Source organism: Aotus nancymaae, unplaced genomic scaffold (assembly GCF_030222135.1).
Source record: "Aotus nancymaae isolate 86718 unplaced genomic scaffold, 86718_ANA_hifiasm-v0.15.2.pri h1tg000002l, whole genome shotgun sequence".
Lineage (NCBI taxonomy): Eukaryota > Metazoa > Chordata > Mammalia > Primates > Aotidae > Aotus > Aotus nancymaae.
The window spans coordinates 17,182,942-17,200,183 of record NW_026988413.1 but is presented as its reverse complement, the minus strand read 5'-3'; the positions used below and the strand labels follow the sequence as shown (position 1 = coordinate 17,200,183).

Below are 17,242 nucleotides of genomic sequence, written 5' to 3'. Positions count from 1 at the left end.
TTTTATAATACTTTTTCTTATAGAACCAATCTATTTGTTTAGAATCGTACTATGAGGTGTTCAATATTCACTTTCCCATCCTTTAAACATTTATCAGCTAACGTAATATACATATGTTCAGAATTCCTGGGATGGCTGTTATCTCCTCTAACTACGAGGCAAGAAACCAACCGGAGAAAAAAAAAAATCACTGGGAAATCTCACATTGTCCTGATTACTTCTGGATGAGAAAGAGAAGAGGAAAGTTACTTGGGAGGTCAGTTGTCATAAGCTAACAGGGTTTTGAAGGAGGTGTGTCAAGATGAAGCCCCATGACAACAGGATGGGATGGGGGTTCCGTCCCTACCCCAGGCTCCTGGGTCTATATCAGTTTCTTTTCTTTTCTTCTTTTTTTTTTTTTTTTTTTTTTTTGAGACAGAGTCTTGCTCTTGTTGCCCAGGCTGGAGTGCAATGGTGCAATCTCAGCTTGGCTCACTGCAACCTCTGCCTTCTGGGTTCAAGCAATTCCCTGCCTCAGCCTACAGGTGAGGAATTACAGGTGCCCACCACCACACGCAGCTATTTTTCATACTTTTAGTAGAGATGGGGTTTCACCATGTTGGCCAGGCTGGTCTTGAACTCCTGACCTCATGATCCACCCGCCTCAGCCTCCCAAAGTCCTGGGATTACAGGCGTCAGCCACCGCACCCGGCTCTTTTCTTTTCTTTTTGAGACAGAGTCTCACTCTGTCACCCAGGCTGGAGAGCAGTGGCACAATCTCGGTTCACTGCAACCTCTGCCTCTGGGGTTCAAGCAATTATCATGCCTCAGCCTCCCGAGTAGCTGGAATTACAGGCGCATGCCACCACAACTGGGTAATTTTTGTATTTTTAGTAGAGATAGGATTTCATCACTTTGGCCAGGCTGGTCCCGAACTCCTGACCTCAAGTGATCAGCCTGCCTCAGCCTCCCAAAGTGCTGGGATTACAGATATGTGCCACCATGTCTGGCCTATATCAGTTCCTTAAAGGAGCACCTCTGGCCAATGGTGAGGCCGCCCTCCTGGCCTCATGGTCATCTGCAGACATCCAGATAAGGTCCAAGGTTGTAGTGAGCATCTTGCAGATGGTGAGCTGCTCAGATCATGCCCGCTTTGGTGTATTCGGGACTCTTAGCTATTCCCAAAGCACCCCCTATCAGGCCAGATAAAGGTAACCTCTGGCTGCCTTCTGTATAGGAAGGCAGGAGCCCCCAGAACTGCAGTTCACGCAGGCTCCTAGAGAACTTTCTGAGGGACACCGAGCAACCCACCCCTGGACAGTTACCCTGTCCAGAATCTTCCCCATGAGGGTGCACAGTCTGCTGCCCCTGGGAAGAAACAGCATCTAATCTTCTTTTGGAGGTCACGCTGGCTAGGATGTTGTCTGGCCCATGATCACTAGAAATGTTAGCTTGTAAGAGACCAAGCTCAGGACCCCCCTGCTGTCTGCTGTAACTTACTATCTACAACATTCAAGCTTGACCCCAGAAAGCCCTCTTTTGTCAGAAAACCAAATACCACACATTCTCATTTGTAAGTCGGAGCGAAATGATGAGAACTCATGAACACAAAAGGAACAACAGGCCAGGTGCAGTGGCTCACGCCTGTAATGCCAGCACTTTGGGAGGCTGAGGTGGGTGGATGACCTGAGGTCAGGAGTTCAAGACCAGCCTGGCCAACATGGCAAAATCCCGTCTCTACAAAAATACAAGAATTAGCTGGTGTTGCGTGCCTGTAATCCCCACTACTCGGGAGGCTGAGGCAGCAGAATTGCTTGAAGCTGGGAGGTGGAGCTTGCAGTGAGCCGAGATGGAGTTGCCATTGCACTCCAGCCTGGATAACAGAGTAAGACTCTGTCTCAAATAAATAAACAAATAAATAGCCCAGTCGCAGGTATTTCTTTATATCAATGCAAGAACAGCCTAATACATAGGGGTTAGGACTTGAATATATCTTTGCGGGGGCATAATTCAACCTGCTGCAGATTCCCATGTGAGTTCTTCCTTAATGACATCCTCCTCTCTTCCCAAAGAAGCGACCACTCGGGTTACTTTTGTGTTCATCATTTTCTTACAATTGAAATCGGTTTTCTTGTTTGTTTTGTTTTTTAATCACCTCACTGTATATTCCTAACCAAACAATGCTGAGTTTTCAAAAGCTGGGTATGAACAACAAGGCCAGTTAAATAAGGTCAGGGCCTCATTGCCACTTCAAGATGAAGGCTTCCAGGATGAGATATTCCAATGGGGTCTCAGGTCATGAAATGGCTTCAGCTTCCCTAAGCGTGTTCAGAGCCCCTTCTGAGAAAGACGGGGTACACCAAGTCTTGGGAAACCCAGGGCTCACTTGGATTAGGGCACCTATGTAGGCAAGACATTGGGCCCACCAAAGGGAGAGGGCTGGGTAAGTGCACTGCATTTGTTCACATGGTTTGGGTCAGCAGCCTCCAAGATGGCCCCCAGGGCTCCCCCCTTCTCAACTTCACCCCACCTTCAGAGGTCCCTACTCCTGCCTGTTCCTGTACCTCTTGAGAATTCAGCAGGGTAAATGACATTGGTTCTTTGCTCCTTCCACTGGCCAACTATGACTCAGTTTCCCAGGTCTGCCTTTTCACCCTCCTTATGGGTTTGCACACTAACTTTTAAATCTCTTTGCTATAGTTTTAGTGGGATTTCATTAAGAATAAGTTAGATGGGCCGGGCACGGTGGCTCACACCGGTAATCCCAGCACTTTCAGAGGCCAAGGTGGGTGGATCACTTGAGGTCAGGAGTTCAAGATAAGCCCGACCAACATCGTTGAACCCAGTCTCTACTAAAAATACAAAAATTAGCCGGATGCAGTGGCACACACCTGTGGTCCCAGTTACTTGGAAGGCTGAGGCCAATAATTGCTTGAACCTGGGAGGCGGAGCTTGCAGTGAGCCGAAGCAGGTGGTCAATGGGGATGATCCAGCTGGTGGGGTCAACCAAGAAGGGAAAGCCACCTGAGAGGCCCAGGTGGACATGGGGCCTTCAGGTGGGATCTGGCTGCAGGGCCCAGCTCTGGGTCAGCAGAAGACTATCCGAGGTTTTGCCCAAGAGTCACAGACTCTCATGCAGTAGCATCATTAGAACCAAAGCAGCACCTTCTGCCTGCCGGGCGCCCTTCTGAGCTCTTCATGCGCAGGAACTCAAATGAATTCTCCCAGAAAACCTATGAGATCAGAACTGATAAGTCCCATTTTATGGTTGGAGAAACAGAAGCAAAACCAGGAGTTCTCCCTTGGCCCCATCTGTGGTGAGAATGAAAGTCATTCTCAGCAATCAGACCATCAGCATTCCAGAAACCGTCAGCCTCACTAGGAAGGGACAGACAGGGATTGGGAAGGGTCCCAGAAGAACCCTGTGGAGGGATTGCATCACATCAATGCTGAACTCGCTCTCCTTGGAAAGGAAAGGAGGAGGCTCCAGGCTGACAAACGGTGGGAGATAGGAAGGAACTGGCGACACTGCCTGTAGTTGGGGTGCTCCCCTGGGCTTCCGATACATCATCAGGGTTTGCATGAGACCAGGCATTGCTTTTTCAACATCTTAAGCCCAGAAAGATGAATGATCAGTTAATTCTTGAAGGAAACAACATTAAGCATTGTTATCAAATTCAGTTTGCCACTTTGATTCCACAGGTCACGACAAGGACAGCAAGAAAGCTTTGGATGGTATCTAAATCTCCACAGCAAGAAAAGTTCAGCAGGCTGATGAAGATCTGAGTTGACCAGCTATGGAAACAAGATGGCAGGCAATTCTTAAGACCTCTTTGTAATATTTTCAAGATGCAGTAACAGCCCTCTATTAAAGATGAAAGCAGTACATGGAGGTGAAATTACCTGTTCAAGGTAACACAGCAAGTATGTGGCAGAACTCCATCCAAATCCACAAAGTCAGGCTCTTAAATTGGCACCCTCACCACTGTACAACCACCACTACAGTGGTTCACCTTTGGGTGGCAAATTAGACAGGTGGCTGGGGACCCGAGGGAGCCCAGAGCCCGGCTGGGGTCCGTTATGGTTTGTAATCATCCAGCTGTGTGAGGTGGGGCTCAGCAGCCAGTGAGATGGACTGTGGGCCTAGAGTTCAGCCCCAGAGAAGGGGCCTGGTCAGAGCCAGGCAGGGGTCAGGGACAAGCTGCAGTCCCAGCAAAGGGCACCTGGGCCTCCTGGGCTCGGAGCTATTGCTCAGTTTATGTGCTGAGGCCCTGATGGCCTGACCTGAGAGTCAGGAGTGCTGTGTCCTCAGGGCTATGATGCGGGCACTGAGTTAGATGGCAGTAGACACAGCAATGCAGGTGACCTGGTTGGCACCTGCCTTCTGGATTGAGAAGGGTGACTTCTTGGCAAGGACTCATGGTTAGTGAAGATCAAGGAGCAAAGGGCACACGTGCAGGCAAGAGCACCAGTGGTCTCAGGACAGGGAAGGAAAGGCCATGCCACATGCATGGGCATTGACAGTGGTCCCAGCACCAGCGTGGCGCCGCTCCTCACGGGGTCAGCCATGCTCCCGCCTCGGGGCCTTTGTCCTTGCTCTGCCTCAGCCTAGAGCCCTCTTCCCCAGATACCCCCACGACTCACTTCCTCACTCCCCTCAGGCCTGTGCTCAAAGGCCACCTTATCAGAGAGTCCTTCCCTTCAGAGACCTTCCTCACTACTTACCATCCCCTTCCCATGGAGAGGTTTCCCAGGGGTACTGCAGCAATCTCTTCTGTCCCACGTGTTCTTTCTCCAGCCCCTTGACTCCAGGAACCTTGTGACTGCTTGGACCAACAGAATATGGCGCTAGACACAGTGCTAGTTCCAAACACAGCCCTCAACCAGCCTGACAGCCTCTGCTTCCTGCTCCTTGGAACACTCTTCTTTTTTTGAGATGGCATTTCGCTCTTGTTTCCCAGGCTGGAGTGCAATGGTGCAACCTCAGCTCACTGCAACTTCCACCTCCCGGGTTCAAGCAATTCTCCTGCCTCAGCCTCCTGAATAGCTGGGACTATAGGTGTCTGCCACCATACCCAGCTAATTTTTTGTATTTTTAGTAGAGACAAGGTTTCACCATGTTAGCTGGATGGTCTTGATCTCCTGACCTCATGATCCACCTGCCTTGGCCTCCCAAAGTGCTGGGATTACAGGCGTGAGCCACCGTGCCCGGCCAACACTCTCCTCTTGAAGAGCTCCTTCCAGATCCCAGCTGGCATGTTGAGAAGCCCAGGCCACATGGAGAGGCCACAAGTAGGTGTCCAGGTTGACAGCCCAGCTTGGCTCCCAGCTGACAGTCCACCTCTGCAGCCCACGGAGTGAGCCACTCGGATGTCCAGCCAGCAGGTTCCTCAGATGGCTCAAGGCCTGGCCAGCATCTGATGGCAACCACATGCAAAATCCTACATGCAAATCCCTCGTGATCCTCCCACGTTGGCCTTCCAAAGTGCTGGGATTACAGGCGTGAGCTACTGTGCCCAGCCTAGTGGTGGTACTTTTATTAATATACTTTAAGTTTTCCTTTTGTTTTTTAAACTGTGACAATAAAAAGTCATTTTCAGAATGCACTTATGAACTATTATGCCTAGCTTGAATGCAGTGAAATAGTGGAAATCCCTTGAGGTGATAATCCAGGTGGGTTCAATGCTGGACACTTGAAAATTCAGGTTTTATTCATGTTGCAAAAGAACTTCTCTGCATTGCTTTCTAAAATTTCATTCACGGGCACTGATTTAGGATCCCAGTTACTGCGTAAGTCAAGACCACCTGGAACAAAATCGCTTGTGCCAGATGCTCCACACCCTATCCCTACCCCGACTCAACAGGACTTCAGTTATAGTCTTTAATGATGGGTAGTGAGGCTTATCACCCATTCCAAAGAAGTGTGTGTGTGTGTTGTGTATCTATACAGAGAACATACACACATGCTATTGGTTCTGTTTTTCTGGAGCACCCTGAACTAATGCACTAGTTCCTGGGGGAACACTCCCTGCAGAGGGACGTTCATGCCGAAACTGGCCATTTCTCAGGGACATCCTGGAGAGAGGCTTCTAAGGGCTGAGAGGCAGTGCAGTGTGGTGACTGACAGCAGGCTGGGACCAGACTGCCTGGGTTGGAATCCCGATTTTGCCACTTACCTTTTTTTTTTTTTTGGGATGGAGTCTCACTCTATTGCCCAGGCTGGTGTGCAGTGGCACGATCTTGGCTCACTGCAACCTCTGCCTCCTGGGTTCAAGCAATTCTCCTGCCTCAGCCTCTCGAGTAGCTGGGATTACAGGTGATCACCACCATGGCTGGCTAATTTTTGCATTTTTAGTAGAGGCAGGGTTTCACCATGTTGGCCAGGCTGGTCTCAAACCTCTGACCTCATGTGATCTGCCTGCTTTGGCCTCCAAAAGTGCTAGGATTACAGGCATGAGCCATTGCGCCTGGCCTACCACTTACTTTTTTTTTTTTTTTTTTTAGACAGGGTGTCGCTCTGTCACCCAGGCTGGAATGCAGTAGCTCAATCTTGGTTCAGTACAACCTCCTCCTCCCAGGTTCAAGCAATTCTCATGCCTCAGCCTCCCAAGTAACTGGGACCACACACACCTGCCACCATGCCCAGCTAATTTTTGTATTCTTTGTAGAGATAGGGTTTTACCATGTTGGCCAGGCTGGTCTCAAACTCCTGACCTCAAGTGATCCACTGCCCTTGGCCTCCCAAAGTGCTGGATTACAGGCGTGAGCCACTGCACCCTGCCCCAACCACTTGTGGTGGGCAGTATCATGGCCTCCCTAAAGATTCCCACATTTGAATTCCTGGAACCTGTAAATACATGATCTTTCCCAATAAATGGATGAAATTTGCAGATGGAGTTATGCTGAGTCCACAACTTCACTAGCAAGAGCCTAACAGGGAAGTGAGATACCCTGTTAGATAACAACTATGTGCTCTAGACACCAGAGAGGGATGGCCAAGAAGGAAAAGACCCTCAGGTGGGGCAGGGCAGAGCAGGTGCTGAAGAAGAACACGATTCCTAATCCCATCCTTACTCCACCAGGACAGGCAGGAAAATGGACAAAACTCTTAGAGGTCCCTTGGGGAGCTCCCAGTCCTGGGGCAGATGGGAGTGAAGATGCAGCTCAGCCCGTGGGTGCCCTCCAAAGAACCCCAACCCCCACCCCCACCCCCACCCCACAGGCCCTATCCCAGAACCAGGTGCTGAATGGCAGGAGCAGCTGTAGCCATTGCCTGCAAATGACTGCTGTTGGCCTGGTTAGGTACAGCCAACTCAGTCACCCACACTTCAAAAGTTCTCGAAAAGGGCTGGGTGCGGTGGCCCACACCTGTAATCCCAGCACTTTGGGAAGCTGAGGTGGGTAGATCACAAAGGTCAGGAGTTAGAGCCCATCCTGGCCTATATGGTGAAACCCAGTCTCTACAAAAAATACAAAAATTAGCCAGGCGTGGTGGTGGGTGCCTGTAGTCCCAGCTACTCAGGAGGCTGAGGCAGGGGAATCACTCGAACCTGGGAGGCGGAGGTTCCAGTGAGCCAAGATGGTGCCACTGTACTCCAGCCTGGGCAACAGAGCGAGACTCCGTCTCAAAAAAAAAAAGAAAAAAGGAAAAAATATCTCAAAAGGGACAGCAGAAACCCACAGCTGGAGTTGCTAATGCCCAGTGCCTGAAACAGGGCCTGCTCAAGAACCATCCACCGATGCCAGAAGCAGCGGACAAGCATGGTGGGAAACAGGATAATTGCAGGGTTTCAAAGAATCTCTCCATAAGATATTTATTGATTCCAAAGGGGAAAAATAAAGACTTTGCAGTGAACTCAGAGATGTCACCTAATCCAGGGAACCAAAGCCAGCCAAGTCCAGGAAGGAGACATCTCTGACGGGACGCACTGAGAAGGGAGCCATATCAGATCTCTAGTATTCTTGCCCAAAACATAGAACCTGAGTTTAACCTAAGGACACATTTAAAAAATCCAAGTACAGGGACATTCTACAAACTAGTTGGTTTGAACTCTTCAAAAGTGCCAAGGTCAGGCTGGGTATGGTGGCCTTTTATTTTATTTTGTATTTTTAGTAGAAACGAGATTTCACCATGTTGGCCAGGCTAGTCTCGAACTCCTCTCAAGTGATCCAACCGCCTTGATCTCCCAAAGTGCTGGGATTACAGCTGGGAGCCACTGGGCCTGGCCTGAACTTCCAGTTTCATGGAAACATTGCTACGCTCCCTGGTAGATTCATTCCTCTTTTGGGAACTAAGACTTCAAGCCCAGCAGAACCTGAAGTTGTAGGCATGGGAAAGAAAAATACCATAGGTGCATAATTACAGGTAGTGATGAGAGAGACCCCTCCCTTCTCCACCCCCTGACCCCTGGCCCCAGGAAACCCGGCTATGGGTGAAATACTGTCATATCTTGGTCACTGATTTAAAGCATAGACCACGGGTAAAGTGCTGGCCGCGAAGGGCATGCGAGGAGCCGCCACCCGCTCAGCATTGGCTCTGGTGTCGGGGTCGTGGTGTCATGACAATCACTCCGGTAGCCGTTTACGATACAGCATGTGAGACCGCTTTAGCCCTGAGCGGGCTCCGCGGCTGCCTGGCTCTCAGCTAGTTCCTGATCCTTCTCTTCGCGGAGCCCGCGCCAAGCAGCGACCCCGAGCAGAGACCCAGAGCGCCGGGCACCGGCCCATCAAGGGGATCCTGAAGAACAAGACCTCTACGACTTCCTCTATGGTGGCATCGGCCGAACAGCCCCGCGAAGGTGTCGAAGAGGAGCTGAGCAAAGAAACCCCAGAAGTGGGATGAAAGGAATCTCCTGGCGACATATCATCCAGCAGACAAAGACCATGGCTTCATGAAAATAGATGAACCAAGCACTCCCTACCATAGTGCGATGGGCGATGATGGCGACCCGTGCGGTGATGCAGAAACCACTGAGGCCGTGGCACCATAGAGCTTAGCTAAGAAATTAGCTGCTGCTGCTGCTGGAAGCTCCCGGCCAAAGTGTGGGGCCAGGAACAAGAACGCAGTCAAGAGGACAGTGACCTCTCACCTGAAGAATGAGAAAAAAAAGCCACAATTTGAAATGAAAAGAAAGCTTCACTTCAACAAAGGACTCGATATTAAATTAGCTAGACAACTAATTTCAAAAGACCTACATCATGATGACAAAGATGAAGAAACGTTAGGGGCTACAGATGGAGAAAGCATGAATAAGGAAGAATCAAAACAAAGGACCTACTACAAGCGACCGATGGCAAAACAAGTCACCAGGTTCACAGAAGCGATTGGTTCAATGCTGCTATCGTTTGTTAGATATAAACCCGCTTACTATAATACCTTGCTGCTTGTTCTCCACAATTCATGACTTAAGGACCAAAATACATACCAATGATCATACATCACCAAGAATTAAATGATAACCTTAGAAATGGATTAGACTGAAAACACCTAATTGATATATATGTTCTTGTGCCGCGTACTTTACCACAAATACGGTGTAATATCATCAGTCCTAAACTGCATTACTTTTGTAAGAACACTGGTCAATTCGTATAAGACATTATACAGCTTTTGGCCGGGCACGGTGGCCACGCCTGTAATCCCAGCACTTTGGGAGGTGGCAGGTGGATCACCTGAGATCAGGAGTTCGAGACCAACCTGGCCAATATGATGAAACCCTGTCTCTACTAAAAATACAAAAATTAGCTGGGCATGCTGGTGAGCACCTGTAATCCCAGCTACTTGGGAGGCTGAGGCAGGAGAATCGCTTGAACCTGGGAGGTGGAAGTTGCAGTGAGCCAAGATTTCACTGCACTCCAGCCTGGTGACAGAGCAAGACTCCGTCTAAAAAAAAAAAAATTATACAGCTTTAAAAATATATATATACAGCTTTTTATGCTTTCGAGGTTAAACAATATATTTGAGGGGAACTAATTTATTTTCATCACTCTAAATGTGGTGGTAGCTCTTATAAAGTTTGGTTTGTTTTTTAAATCAAAAGCCAGTTGAACAACAGGATATATAGGCTGACAAATATTTGGGCTAAATAGTATTTTAACACTTGTCTTCAGCTTGATTTGTCTGTTTAATTTGAAAAGGATTATAAGAGTTACTGTTGCATTTTCTGGCCTACTGTAACCGTTAAAATTCCTGTTGAGTTTCTTTGCGTTTACAAGGAAAGGACTGAATTTTCTCTCATCAGAACTAGGTTTTTCCCCCACAAATAAATTATCAGGTTAAACTTGCAAAAAAAAAAAAAAAAAAAAAGCATAGACCATATATCAGCTCTATAAGGTGTCATGATCCTGGTAGTAGATGGTCCTGTGAATTTTCAAAAACTCATTCCATTGTCCTCTTGGGCCAGCTGCTTCAGGGTGGTAGAAAACACGGTAAGACTAGCAAATTCCACGAGCATGAGCCTGCTGACCCACTTCATTTGCTGTGAAATAACTTCCTTGGTCAGAAGTAACCCCATATGGTCTACCTTGATGGTGGGCAGGGCATTCTACAAGTCCACTTACTGTGGCTCTGGCAGAAGTATTGTGGGTAGGAAAGGAAAATTCGTGTCCAGAGTAAGTATTCCAGCAAGTACAAAGCACTTCCCCTTTGATAATGGAGGTGACCTGATGTAATTAACTTGCCAGCAGGCAGCTGATCAGTTCTCTTGGGGAATGGTGCCATATTAGGGCCTCAGTATGGGCTGTAATCTGTTGCCAGTTCAGGCTTGGGGGGTAGAAGACCAGGCTCTGCTAAGCCCATGCACCATGCATCCCTTTTTTTTTTTTTTTGAGACGGAATCTCACTCTGTTGCCCAGGCTGGAGTGCAGTGGTGTGATCTTGGCTCACTGTAACCTCCGCCTCCCTGGCCCAGGTTGAAGCGATTCTCATGCCTCAGCCTCCCAAGTAGCTGGGACTACAGGCGCGTGCTACTGTGTCCAGCTAATTTTTGTATTTTTAGTAGAGACAGGGTTTCACCATGTTGGACAGGCTGGTCTTGAACTCCTGACCTCGGGTGATCCTCCAGCCTCGGCCTCCCAAAGTGCTGGGATTACAGGCATGAGCCACTGTGCTCAGCCCCATGCATCCCTTCTATCGCTGCTGCTATGTCCCCTTTGTTTGTGAGTTCATTGAGCAATGACAGAGTAGTTGGAGAAAAAAGACTGAATGACATCCACAGAATGAGTGTATCGATTAAGGGTTTAATCAGAGAAGCACACCCGCTAGCATACATATTTCTGTGTGTGTGTGTGTGTGTGTGTGTGTGCACGCACACGCATGCGCATTTCTTGTGCAAATTTGATCTTAGTAATTGTGGGGCTGGTTAAGCAAGTATTGTATATGTTGTCCTCTTGGATGGGATGTCTGATGCTGGAGCGTGAAGTCCACAGGGCAGGTGGTTAGGAGGAAATAGATATAAATAGAGAAGAGCAGGGCAGCCTGTAACCCGCAAGCACAAGTTGGAACCCAGCAGCATGGACTGGAACCTGTGTCAGTCTCACTGTCCCTGACCTTGAGGGTCTGACTGTCCTCAAGAAGCCAGTGCCCACTGTCATGGAGCTGCCCCATCTGGCCCAGGAGTTGAAGACGCTGAGGGAGGATCAGGGGAAGGTGGAGTAGCTGCAGGCGGGGCTGCCATCCACGCTGATGAGGGGAGCCTGCAGGTTCAATGACAATGGGTAAATACAAAATGGTGACTGCTTCACTTCCACCCTCCAGTTCTCTCCTGTGGGTCCCCTAACTGGAGACACAGGGGGAAGGGATTCTGAGAAGGGAGTTCAACGGAGCTAGACTGCCTGCTTGCTTGCTTTCTCTTTCTTTTTCTTTCTTTCTTTCTTTCTCTCTTTCTCTTTCTCTCTTTTCTTTCTCTTTCTTCTTTCTTCTTTCTTTCTTTCTTTTTCTTTCTTTCTTTTTTCTTTCTTTCTTTCCTATTTTTTGAGATGGAGTCTCGCTCTGTCACCAGGCTGGAGTGCAGTGGCATGATCCCAGCTCACCGCAGCCTCTACCTCTCGGTTCAAGCGATTCTCCTGCCTCAGCCTCCCAAGTAGCTGGGACTACTTTCTGTATTTTTAGTAGAGATAGTTTTTCACCACGTTGGCCAGGCTGGTCTTGATCTCCTGACCTCGAGATCAGCCTGCCTCGGCCTCCCAAAGTGCTAGGATTACAGGCATGAGCCACTGCGCCCAGCCAGCTGATACATTTTAAAGTCAGCACAACCCCTCCCTTCTCGAGTTGGCACCCACACACTCCTCTTTCCACCATATTTATCCTCCAGTTATGGAGAGTAACAAAGTGATGCCTCCGCCTAATGGAATGCAGCTATCCCACAAACCCACACGCACCCTTTCCCCGCAGAGACGCAAACTCCCTTTTTGTCTTCTTCTAGCTGATTCATGCTCCCTTTTTGTGCATTTTAAAATTATCACTCTTTAAACTGTACATAAACACATCATAAGCTTCTTCCTCGCTGATTCACACTCCCCCTTTGAGACCCTATAACTGAAATAATGAGAGAGAAAGCTAATTTCTATTAACATGCCTTATGTTAGATGTTAAGGGGATAGAAGAGGGGAAGATAATGAAAATATTTAGTTAATTCATAAATACAAACATATTCGTATCAAAATCATTACTACAGTCCTCATTTCTGCCATTGGTCACGTGTCTGCAGTCGACATTGATAACTACCTTCCAACACCCATTCCACATTTCCTTTGTCCTCAGCAAGCCCTCAGCAGGTCATGGCCTCCTGCCTGGTGGAATCACCCAAACCTTCATTCTTGAAGGTTCTAAGCCACTAGCAGTCTTGCCTGAATAATCACAGGGCACAGGAGTTGTAGGTGACATCCTAATGAAGTCTCTGGTTAAGAGCAGCATATCACTATTAATCACTTAGGTCTCACAAGTGTATCATGGTTATGTAAGATGTGAGCATTAGGGGAAGCTGGGTGAAGAGCATATGGGAACTCGCTACACTGTCTTTGAAAATTTTCTGCATATCTAAAATTATTCCCACCCCAAAAGCATGTACATCTATTACGCATCAATAAAAATTATTTAAAATAAAATAACTCCCAAGATTAAAAGCTTATATATGTATCTTTCACAAAATAATAAGTCATAATCTAAAATAAAATAAAATGGGGATAAATACCTCCTCTTAGGTTGATGAGAGGATTCCATGAGCTGGTGTCTATTAAAACACTCACACAGTATGTGGTTAATATGGACCAGGTGAAGTGGGTCACACCTGTAATTCCAGCACGTCAGGAGGCCAAGGCGGTGGATCACCTGAGGTCAGGAGTTCAAGACCAGCCTGACCAACATGGTGAAACCCTGTCTCTACTAAATACAAAAAATTAGCCGAGCATGGTGGTGCATGCCTGTAATCCCAGCTACTCGGGAGGCTGAGGCAGAATTGCTTGAACCCAGTAGCAGAGGTTGTAGTGAGCTGAGATCTCATTGCACTCTGGCCTGGGTAACAAGAGTGAAACTCTGTCTCAAAAAAAAAAAGGTCAAGAAATGCAGGTCATAATAAGAGTTGCTATACTCCCTCCAGACTCTCTTCCACCTCTCAGATTCCATGAGCACTGCTGCTTGGTGGTGGTGTACTTACAATTTCTGTTTTGGGGAGAATGAAGCTGCAGTGCAGCTCTTCTTGCTGGTGTCTTACTAAATATGACATGTGGCATTTCTGTTCACCTGCCCTCCTCCCCTCTCCTTTGAGATCACAGAGGGCCAGGTGTGGTGGCTCACACTTTGGAAGGCCAAGGCAGACAGATCACTTGAGCTCAGGATTTGGAGACCAGTCTGAGCAACATGGTGAAACCCCGTCTCTGCAAAAAATACAAAAATTAGCCACACGTGGTGGTGCATGCTTGTAGTCCCAGCTACTTAGGGGGCTGAGGTGGAAGAATCACTTGAGCTCAGGAGGCAGAAGTTGCAGTGAGCCGAGAGCATGGCACTGCACTCCAGCCTGGGCAACAGAGTGAGACTCTTGTCTCAGAGAAAGATTACCACAAGAAAGATTATCAAACTAACATGCAGTGTATCCAAGAATGTGAACACCTCTTTGAAAAGCTTGAGAAGATTCCACACAACCGTTTCATCTTCTCCAGGCCATAGTCCCACCTTTCTCTCTCTCTTTCTCTCTTTCTCTCTCTCTCTTTTTTTCCATACTCCTTAGAGCTGGATATCTTCCTTTCCCAAAGGAAAAGTTGCCTACATCCATGGTTCCCAGTCTTTTAAATGTCACCTTTTAAAGAAGGAAGGGGTTGAATTCCACTTGCTTGCAAAAAATTTTTAAAAATTAAAAAAAAAAAAAAGGAAGCGGGCTGGGGATCAATTCTAGTTGCCAATTTGTTATCTAATACACAAGGGAGGTTTTCGTTTTTAAATCTCAAATATACTATTACTATCACCAACATTTTATTAAAATGCCATCAAAAGAAAGGGCATCTTACCACCAAAAAAAATAAGAGGAACAGAATCTCAGAATAAAATGTCCTTGCAAATAAACACCATAATTGGCAACTTACTCTAACATGTCAAAAAAATTTTAAATATGGAATATCCTAAAAAAAAAAAAGGAAAAGAAATTGCAGCATAAAATAATAACCTAAGATGTTGCATTGCATATTCATTTTTAAATTGTGAACACTGCATGCAAGTGAAAGAGTGCATATGACGTGGGTATCTACAGTGTTGGAGAGTCATGATAAAATCAATGCACAACGGACGACACAGAACTCTCCTGGTACCCTGGAAGGTCCTGGTGCTCCTCCCCATCTTCCTCTCTAGTTCCTGGAGGACACTCCCATCCTGTATATTTATTAATCACTTTCTGTACTCTATTTATTTATTTATTTAGAGACAGAGTCTTGCTCTGTCACCCAGGCTAGAGTACAATGGTGCCATCTCAGCTCACTGCAACCTCTGCCTCCCAGGTTCAAGCGATTCTCCTGTGTCAGCCTCCCAGGTTGCTGGGACTACAGGTGCACACCACCACACCAGGCTAATTTTTGTATTTTTAGTAGAGACAGGGTTTCACTATGTTGGCCAGGTTGGTCTCGAACTCCTGACCTCTTGATCCACCCACCTTGGCCTCCCAAAGTGCTGGGATTACAGGCCTGAGCTACCATGCTCAGCCTCTCTTTATATTTTACTACCTAGGTCTCAACCCAGGAACAAGGCATTGATTCGTTTGGCCTCTTTTTACTGTTGTTGTTTTTTGTTTGTTTTTTGAAGCGGAGTTTCCCTCTTATAGCCCAGACTGGAGAGCAGTGGTGTGATCTCCGTTCACTGCAACCTCCACCTCCCGGGTTCAAGCAATTCTCCTGTCTCAGCCTTCTGAGTATCTGGGATTACAGGCGTGGGCCACCACGCTCAGCTAATTTTTGCATTTTAGTAGAGACGGGGTTTCACCATGTTGGCCAGGCTGGTCTTGAACTACTGACCTCAGGTGATCCACCCACTTTGGCTTCCTAAAGTGCTGGGATTACAGGCATGAGCCACCACACCCGGCCATGTTGTTGTTTGTTTTAGCGACGGGATCTTGCTATGTTTCCCAGTGGCTGCCCATCAGCATAATCATAGCTCGTTGCAGCCTTGAACTCCTGAGCTCAAGCAGTTCTCCCGCCTCAGCCTCCTAAGTAGCTAGGACTGCATGCACTTCCGCACCCAGCTTGTTTTCACTGTTTCTGTGAAAGGAATCATGTCATGTATGACTTGTTTGGCTCCCCCCTCAAAATAATGGTTTTCTTCTTTCTTTTTTTTCTTTCAATTTTTGACAGAGTCTCACTTATTTCCCAGACTGTGGCACGATCTCAGCTCACTGCAACCTCCGCCTCCCAGGTTCAAGCGATTCTCCTGCCTCAGCCTCCGGAGTAGCTGGGACTATAGGTGCTTACCCCAGCTGATTTTTGTATTTTTAGTAGAGACAGGGTTTTACCATGTTGGCTAGGCAGGTCACAAACTCCTGACCTCAGGTGATCCACCTAACTCGGCCTCCCAAAGTGCTGAGATTACAGGTGTGAGCCACCACACCCAGCCCCCACTCAAAATAATGGTTTTCTTGATACAAATTTGGTTTTTGGGGATTGTCTTAGTCTGTTTGGGCTACTTTAACAAAAAGTCCCATAGACTGGACAGCTTCAACAACAAATCTTTACTTCTCACAGTTCTGGGACTGGGAAGCCCACGATGAAGGTGCTGGCAGATTGGTGCCTGGTGAGGGCTCTCTTCCTGGTTCACTGACTGCCAGCTTCTCCCTGAGTCCTCACATGGCAGAACTGCTGAGGGAACACATCGGGGGTTAGGATTTTTACATATGAATCTGGTGTGGGACACAAACATTCAGACAGTTCCAGGCATCTGTATCTTCCAGAGCCCTGCGAGGAGGAGCTGCAATGGCCACTTTATTTATGCAGCAGGCACTGCTGAAAACCCAGGTTCGCCCACACCTGCGGATGGAGAGGGAAGCAAGGCTCCTCATGCCCTCATCAGGCTCTTTGTGCGTAGCAGCCTCCAGGTCTCCAGTGGTTTCTATGGGGCAGGCAGTCCAGGGGCCCTCATGTGGGCAGTAAGAGATGGTCACCAGCTGATCACTCACTGGGGTAGCCCAACTTCAGGCTCCAGTCACCACCCAGCGGTGGGAAAATCACCTTCAAAGGTGCTGTGAGCAGGTGAACTTCACAGACCCACACGAGAGCATGGTCTGGCCTTGGGAACTGCCGCTCTGTCGGTTAATAACCCAGTAGGTTAACTGGATAGGCCTAAGCTACTTTTACCAGATACCTGGATCTCTCTAAAAAAAGATCTTGTTGATACCAGTCTCTCAATCCTTTTAGAAATACAGTCGGCCAGGCACAGTGGCTCACGCCTGTAATCCCAGCACTTTGGGAGGCCAAGGTAGGTAGATCACCTGAGGTCAGGAGTTCAAGACCAGCCTGACCAACATGGTGAAACCCCATCTCTACCAAAAATACAAAAAATTAGCTGGGCATGGTGGCAGGCGCCTGTAATCCCAGCTACTTAGGAGGCTGAAGCAGGAGAATCACTTGAACCCAGGAGGCAGAGATTGCAGTAAGCTGAGATCTCGCCACTGCACTCCAGCCTGGGCGATAGAGCAAGACCATCTCAAAAAAACAAAAAAAAAAAAAGAAAGAAAAGAAGAAATACAGAATCAAATGTCCTACCAGAGGACAAATGAATCTGAATCTTGCTTTT

At 47.8% G+C, this 17,242-nt stretch overlaps 1 pseudogene; it reads left to right on the top strand.

The window, feature by feature from the left end:
- The first annotated feature begins 8,482 nt into the window (after positions 1-8,482).
- Positions 8,483-16,332, top strand: LOC135276790 (protein phosphatase inhibitor 2-like; annotated as a pseudogene).
- Positions 16,333-17,242: the final 910 nt, after the last annotated feature.